Source organism: Taudactylus pleione, unplaced genomic scaffold, assembly GCF_031769625.1.
Source record: "Taudactylus pleione unplaced genomic scaffold, aTauple2 ptg001020l, whole genome shotgun sequence".
NCBI lineage: Eukaryota > Metazoa > Chordata > Amphibia > Anura > Myobatrachidae > Taudactylus > Taudactylus pleione.
In genome coordinates, this window is record NW_028285421.1 from 456,293 (window position 1) to 465,108 (window position 8,816).

Here is an 8,816-nt window from a genome sequence, read left to right on the forward strand (position 1 = left end):
CTTTTGGATGGCCAGAGAGGACCGTACACTCTGCCACATGAAAGTTAGCTAGTTACCACTCCAGTCACATGCTTAGCAATATTACATTAAGAAAGAGGTACAGACACGTTCTAATATACCTAGCAACAATACATGCAACGTGAGACACCTGGCACACTGAGCGGTGTATGGTGGCTGTGGTCCCCTTATATCATCTCCAGTCCAGTATGAGATAAGGGGAGGGAGGCGGCTTGGGGTATACATTACATTCCATCACTGGTGAGGTGGACAAGAGCTTTCTGGAAATAACCAACCTCATCTAGTTATGGTCCACCTCTATCATCTCCAGCCCAGTATAAGAAGAAGGGAGAGATACTTGGGTTATATAGCACGTTCCATTACTGGTGTGTGGGACTAGAGATTTCTGAAGATAACCTACCTCCTCTACTTATGGTCCACCTCTCATCTCTAGCCCAGTATGACTGGGAGGGAGAGAGGCTTGAGTTACATAACATGTTCCATTAGTGGCGTGTTAGACTAGAGACATATGGAGATGACCGACCTCCCCTGGTTATGGTTCACCTTGAGCATTTCCAGTCCAGTATGAGAGAAAGGTAGAAAGGCTTGGGTTTTGGAGCATGTTCCATTACTGGTGTGTGGGACTAGAGATTTCTGGAGATAACCTACCTCCTCTGTTTATGGTCCACCTCTATTATCTCTGGTCCAGTATGAGAGAAAGGTAGAGGAACTTGGGTTATGTAGCAGTTTCCATTACTGGTGTGCGGGACTAGAGACTTCTGGAGATAATTTACCTCCTCTGGTTATGGTCCACCTTTATCATCTCCAGCCCAGTAAGAGAGGCTTGGGTTATTCAGTGGTGCGACAAGTGAACTTAAAGTCACTATCAGGCTGATTTCCTACTGACAATTTGGTGTTGAGGACAATGTGGAGAACACTATCCGAAATGTCCAAGAGAATTGTGTGGATGTTTTCACTCAACTTGACTTTCGTGCAAAGGGGTGCTTGTTTCTGATAGATATTTTGCATCCTGCATGGGGAGGGTGTAAATCCAGATACTATTGATGTCTATTGGGGCTGTGGATGGAAAAACTGGCAACGTGGCGTCCTGCATGAAGACGTACGCATACTCGCATTAGCAGACTCAAAATCTGTCCCATAGGGGGAACATGATCGGTGTGGATGTGGCTCCTCCAAAAGTATTACTGTAACCTAGAACATCAGAGAATACAATTATATCGCACACTTCAGCTAATAGGAGTTTATAAGCTCAAGGGTCGGAGGTTCCAAACGAATACGAACAAGTGCGAGTACAGTGCAGTAATCATACCTACTGGAGCTACAATGTATCTCAAAGCAGTGCATCTCCAGCTCAGGTGCAGATATCGCTCGGTCCATTCTGTAACAAGGCCGAGTGCAGACAGTCGGACTAGTGCCATCTGCTGCTTTTTTTATTATTTTTGTCCCTTAGATAATCCTTAACCTTTTATCAGTCCCATGCTGTGAGACATCACGTAACCTTTGGGCTGGAACCTGTTACTGGAAATCGACATCTAGCAATTTCGTAGCCATACGTGGGATAGCTGATCATCATAGCCACCTCCATGATCAGTAACATCACCAGGTGCATTTAATGGTGAGGGAAGATGCCATGAATGGTAAGGCGTAAGGAGCAAGCCTTATAAGCGTTACACCACTTATTACACCTCAGTATCTTTTTCCTCATTTTGACAAAACGGATTCCATTGAACTTTTTGGCACATCGAGTACTTTGTGTCGATTAGTGAAAATAGATTTCAATTAAATTCATTGGGGTTCCATATTATAACACGGCAAAAAAAAAGCCCAAGCGTTGGGGATTGAATTTATTTTATAGCCAATATTATGTGTTAATTTAGCTCCCATGTCAGCCACTATCTCACGCAAGAATGTACGGGATTAGCCGCATTAAGCAACTTCTCCCATACTGCCGAGTGTGATTACAGCGCGACCATCCCTGAAGCCCTAAGGTGAAAAGTCCCAGACTTTTCGAATTTGCCGTCATCGCTAGTTTGGTCTCCGGAAAAGTATCACGCTCATCACCGCTTTTCGCCCTATTCAATTGCAAGGGACGCGAGAACGCGTCCCGACGAAACTCATATCGACGAAAATTCCTGTCAGATTTAGGGAAATCGGCCTGACACCCCTCAAAAGATGCATTGACATGGGGGATCACTATGGATACCCCCGAATAGCCCTGCTGAAGGTATTTGGGGTGCTTAAATGCTCTCAATTGCTGATATTTAGCGCCTTTGCACAAGTGGTGAAGAATAGCATTTAGCAGTGGGGTTTTTTTGCAAAAATAAGTAGTCTCAGCAAATTTGGGGTACATGAAAACGGGTGCAAGCATGGTTAAAAATCGCTAAAGTGCGTTTTTAAAAAACGCACCTTCAGCAAGCACCTGCAATAAAAAAAAACAGCTTGGGCATACTTGCGGGACCCCCTGGAGTTGATTTCGCTAGTTTTTAAGTTTGTCCCCCAGAACGAAATTACTTTTTTGGGGTGATCTAAAGTATTTTTTAAACTTTTTGTCGCAGTTTACCTTTGGGGGACTGTCCCAAGGCTGCAGGGGTGTTTCCGCATCTTTGCACCCCAAACCCCCAATTCTGCACTTTTTTCCGCCATCTTTCAGAGGCGAATCTTGACCGCTGGTTACAATGCGCAGACTTTTCGTACTGTCTGCAGGCATGACGTCACTGGCGAGAACTTTTCACTGACAATTGAATACAGCCCTTAATGTGAATTTCTGCTCGCACCTTAGGAGGCTGCGAGCAGAAATCCTTGATAATTGCAACTTCAGAGCTTGTCGCAGAAATGAATTGAACAGCTCCCAGGCACTTAGCTAGGGGGCTAAACTAAATTCCCATGTAACAATTGAATCGCCTCCAATGTATATGTTATTAGATAATTTTGTAGCTGGAAAGGTTTTCTAAACACATCGAAGTGGCTGATTTTTGAGGAAATCCACATCCCGATTCTTCTTTCGATAATCAGATTAAACACTCACTCCTGCCATACACAGCACAAACCACACTATACAGAGCTCAGAAAGAATCACTGATCAGGCACGTTGGTATTTGTTTTAAAAATAAATATGCTACCGGTTCATTAAATTGTTAAAATATTTGGATGACTTACTATCATCAATTGGATTTGATGTATCAATCGTGCATTATACAGTGCGTCACACACTACCCACATATTGCCCTAAACATTCGTAAGTGGAGAAATCAAATGAACTTCCAGTTGAGCTCTTTGCCTATTCAGCAATAGGCTAAATTAGTTCATGATAACTTATGCATTAGTACAGCATCTATATATAGCTCTGGATTGCACACGATGGGGTAAGCCAGGGGCATCTTTTTACAAATGCAAATAGCGAGTATCAGCCTCCAGTGCACACGTAGAAAAGAACCTTTTTGCATATCTCTAGACAATTGTGAGTTGGCTGGATCTCTGCGTGATATGGATGTTACTGGGCAGCGATCATGGGAACGCATGAAAGAGATCTGTCTTGACGGGTAGCTAGAGGGTTATGTTATTCTGAGTCATGTGTTTGAAGAAGGGAAGCCTGACGGATCCCTTGCACCCCGCACAGGGTTAGTGTAAGTGCCGATATTAATGATGATGGCTACTGCTGTGGATGGGAAAACAGTGGTCCGTGCCGCTTCCTACTTGAAGCCGCATGGATTTTCGCATTAGTCCCTACAGAAAACTAGCATTGGGCTGTAAAATCTGTCTTCAGCGGTTTAGTGCACCAACAGCCACTATACATCCAACCCCAATACCTACCTTGCTGGGATAGTGTTACCTATAGCTGGCCGTCCACTAAAAGATCTGTCCAACTAGATGGCTGGTTGGAATGAAAATCTGGTCATGACAATGACAAACGAACATTTGCTCCCAAATGCTGTGAAAATGGCCAAAAAAGGTTGTTCCAATTGGTTGAATCAACATATTGAACACATTTGTCTGAACAACCATTTTTAGTCCATTTTACAGTGTTTTGGAGCAGATGTTGGGACAGATGATCTTAAGGTGTATGGCCAGCTCTAGATAGGTATGGACTCAGTCAATGATTCAATCAGTTTATTTGAATTCATGTCGAGTCTTGCTAGGGTGGTACATATGAGACACGCATCATCTCTATCAATAATTTAATCAGAGCCATCCCAAGTTATAACTTCTATAATATATTATTATAAGCTCAGTCCATACATGATTAGCTGTCACGAGTTTCACATTAGGGCTTATACACAACAGTGGAGTATTCCTGTGTATTGTGGTACATTTAGGAACATCTTATGTGACTTAAAATAATGGAAAATACAAAACTTGTGCTATACAATAATGAGTTACTAGTTACTAATAGGTATTATCAGGACAACTTATTTTTATATTATTATATACTGATCACTTAACAGTTATTTCCTCAATATAATGGTGACAGCATAATTGTACCATATCTGTGGTGGAGTGAGCACTCCCCATACACTCTGCCTCCCGATGACATCACTGAAGGGGACATAATTTGGCCAGGAAACCCCAGATGGCCACCACAGTGTTGACTGTTACCTGATGTAACCAGAACGGTTAATGGTAGCTCCTTTGTGACCCTTGTCCCACATTTATCTGCTGATGTAAGCTTTGCAGACAATTTTGTTTTTAGAACAAAGCTATCTTGTTTGTAGATGATTTAAACATGCATTGGTCACGTAGTGATATGCGCAGGCAAGTTGTTATTGAGCTTAACAAAATATGCTGAATAATATAGTTCTCAGAACAAGACCAGTAGCCTTGACATATGACGTAAACATATTGAGTTAATATGTATTATTCATAATTGAGGCAATACTGCCCCCAGCTGCTTATTAAAGTAGAGCATTAATGTTTGTTTTCTGGGGAGACACCTCCCCTCATTTCAAGATGATAAAAGGTCAATTTCATGTGACATTTCAGTCTTTTTTGGAACCATGCTAATAGACGGTGCCTCATCTACTGTTGTCTTTACATGCGCTTTGATCTGAGTGTCTCATTCTAAGACAAACAGGGCTCCCCAAGCCAGGACTCTTTGCTGAATGAATACAACTGTTCAAGAGCGAAATATAAACCTTATCTGCTTATACCTACATCTATTATTGTTAAATATCTTTTATCAATAAACTTTATAAAATTATATAAACCTGATTCTCTGTGTGTACTGTTATAACCCATTTTCACTGATAGATGTGTAGTAAACCAGGGTGTAACCGACTACACCTGGCTAATTTGTATCACTGCCAGATTGGTGCATACAGCAATTTAAGAGCAGATGAATGGTTTATTAATACCTCCCCTCTTTATAATAGGGTAACACAACATCAGTGACCTCCCCTCCAAGAAATGTTAAATAAACAGAAATTATGTATTAAAAACCCATAACATGAAGTTTTATATGGCAGATTATAGCATATACTTAATAAACGTTATGTTTTAAACACATGAGTGCCCTGCTATACACTACCTTCCTTTCTTACATAGTCTTTTTTTTTAGAAGTTATACTGAAATAGTTTGCAAAGGTTTATGTGATTGTAATAACTTAGCAGACAATGATAAAATAAATTATTTTGTTAATTAATGGACTAAATAGTTTTGCAATTGTATCACATTATTCTACAATATTATTGTTCAAATATGGTAGAATGTTTTTTTTTTCTATTTTTGTTTTTCCAGCTACTGTTGTGGTGTATTTGCTAACTGAAATACTGAGCTACAGGGTGAGGAGATGGTGATATTGCAGGACACCATTAATAATATTGTTATATTAGAAACATCTCATGGGTGCAGATATACCAGAATAGCACAAGTAACAATAGAGGCCAGTAAATTGTACACGGGTGGAGGATAATCCGTAATTATTTTGTAATTTCCAAGCGCATGACGCATTTCGCAGTCTGTTTCTTCATATTAGGAAATATACTTTTACAGTAAGTTCAGGATGTGTTTGAGGTGACCCGGTTTGGTCATTGGGTGAAATCCACATATAAAATCTGCAGTGTTTAGTCAGGAGAACTGTCCATCCCTGCTGTGGCCAGGTAATGAAGCGTACTACGTACCACAAAATGCTTCATGCTATTGGAATTAACAAAATACTTTAATGGACTGTCTTCTACTTCAATATTGGAGAAATAAACTCCAATGTACAAATTACTGGTATCCAAACCTACTGTACCCAAAGAAAGACATTTACTGTCTTAACTGACACTTGTACTAATTCGATAAACCTGCACCCGTAAGATACTGTATTTCTAATATTGTGATTCATTTTGAGTGGATCCTGGGTTTGATTCACATCTCCGTCTCAAAAAGGCAGCAAATTTTACATATTGCCTCTAATCGAAGGAGAGTCACGCATCTTTCACTTCACCAAATCAAGAATATGTTACGGTTTCCTAGGCCACACTGTATAAACCCCCTAGAACTCAATCAAGGTGAGGTCCTCTGCCAATAACAGCCACCCGATGTTCCCTTAGAACTATGTTCACCGGTACTTATTTGGCCGCCTGGACTTAAACCCGGAGTAGTAGTGGTTTACGCAGATTACCTAGGAGGACCAGAGTTTCACGTGACACAATAGGAGCTGATGAGATGTAATGCGGCTAATACAGCTGGTGGTATTGATGCAACTGGAATTGCTAGTGGAATTGGTGCAGCTGGTATAGCTGGAGAGATTGATGCGGCTTTTGCAGCCGGTGATATTGATGCAGCTGGTATAGCTGATGAGGAATTGATGCGGCTTGTGCTGCTGATGGTATTGATGCAGCGAGTATAGCTGGCGAGTAATTGATACGACTTGTGCCACCAGTGGTAATGATGCAGTTGGTATAGCTGGAGGAATTGATGTGGCTTGTGCTGCCGGTGATATTGATGCAGCCTTGTGGAGACTGTGGTGTGGCTAAGTTAGCAGTGGTGCGGTTTAGCCATGGTGCGGCAAATACAGCCAGGGGGAATTGATGCATCCTTGTGGAATCCGTGGGGCAGCTCAGTTAGCCATGGTGCGGCTAATACAGCCGGCGGAATTGACGCGGCCTTGTGGAGACTATGGTGCGGCTAATACAGCCAAAGAAATTGATGCGGCCTTGTGGAGATGGTGGTGAGGCTAATACAGCTGGAGGAATAGATGCGGCCTTGTGGAAACCGTGGGGCAGCTCAGTTAGCCATGGTGCGGCTAATACAGCTGGAGGAATTGACGCAGCCTTGTGGAGACCGTGGTGAGGCTAATACAGCCGGAGAAATTGATGCGGCCTTGTGGAGACCGTGGTGAGGCTAATACAGCTGGAGGAATTGATGCGGCCATGTGGAGACCGTGGTGGAAGAACAACGCTGAGGAGGAATCTTGCCACAGGAATCAGAAAGGCACGTATGGAACGCTATTGCCGGCAAGGCTGTGAGGATGCTGCCAGGCATAAGAGAGGTGAGGCACCAATCAGAGCAATGGAGAATCATCCCGTGCTCCCAGCGATGCGAGACGTCATCCGGCGTGCAGATCACCTAGAAACCATTGGAGCATTACTCACAAGGCAGGAGGAAGTAGTAGCAACAATCACCGACGTGTTGGAAAGCGACAAACTGCGGTGGCGATTTGTAACAGAATACGTGCAACTTTTAGAAGATGCCATTTGATTATTTAATAGAAATATATATTTATTTTATTTTTGTAGTCTTTGTTTTTAAGTAGTCGTTTTTTAACTAATGAAAAATATTTTTCACAAATGGTGGTATTTTATAGATGAATTGCTAAAGGTGACCTTGTGAACATAGTTAAAGGTTTATTTAAAATTAATTAGTAAGATGCAGCCGTGCATAACGGCTAATGAGCAGAATTGTGAATATAGAAGTAATTGCATTCTGGTTAGAATAAAGTGTAAATATGGAAGTAATTGTGACAAAAAGCGCCTCATAGTGCAGTACGTCTAAAATCTTCGAAGTGATCAATTAAATAATTAAGTGCACACGTATCATGTGGAAAGGCAAAAGGTTTTAATTTTTGCCAACGTAGACCTTTTGTGTATTCATATCGCTGCCACCACAAATTCTCGATGTCTTGAGCTTGTGTTTCCATTAATAGACCATACAAATAAATGGTGTATAGTTAAAAAGTATACAAATACAATTTATTAAGTGTATATCCAAACGTACATGTAAGTAAAATATGTCAAGCTTATCTGGACGGCAGGGGTAACCGCAAGCCTTGAACAGTCCAACAGGAGGAATACCTCAACGCGTTTCGTCCAATCAAAATTACTAGGACTTCATCAGGAGGAAATAAAGTGTAAATATACCTGCCGTACACATGCTGCTAATCCAACCAATGACAATTTCCTCCAGTATGCGTGTGCTCTGCATAGCGGTAGGACAAACACGCATGTTTTACATCCAACATAACTGCGGCACATATGCTACTAATGCTGAGCTAACTGCGTCTAATTGTCACACACTGGACCAGGGATTGCACTTACCAGCACCACTGTTACAGACATGTCGTCAAACACTGCAATTTCAACAGCCCTTCTGGGCGTGCCAGGTCCAAGGGGACTTGGCCATGCCAAGTATCTTCTACCTCTAAATGTGCATCTTATTCACATAAATAAAACAAATAGATGCGACAAAACTACTTTGCTAGATTGCTCAGATCAATTTTGATGTGCGACATTTGCGTATCTGTGTGCGACTGAGCCTGAATCCGTATACATAGTGTCGTGATGCAGCGGCCGCAGCTTTTTATCGAGCCAAGTCCCGT

At 41.8% G+C, this 8,816-nt stretch overlaps 1 protein-coding gene across 1 annotated transcript in view; it reads left to right on the top strand.

Annotated features, from left to right (window-relative positions):
* LOC148454249 (uncharacterized) overlaps window positions 1-8,816 on the top strand; it is a 236,274-nt gene that overhangs the window by 96,890 nt on the left and 130,568 nt on the right. The gene's annotated exons all lie outside the window — the stretch shown is intronic.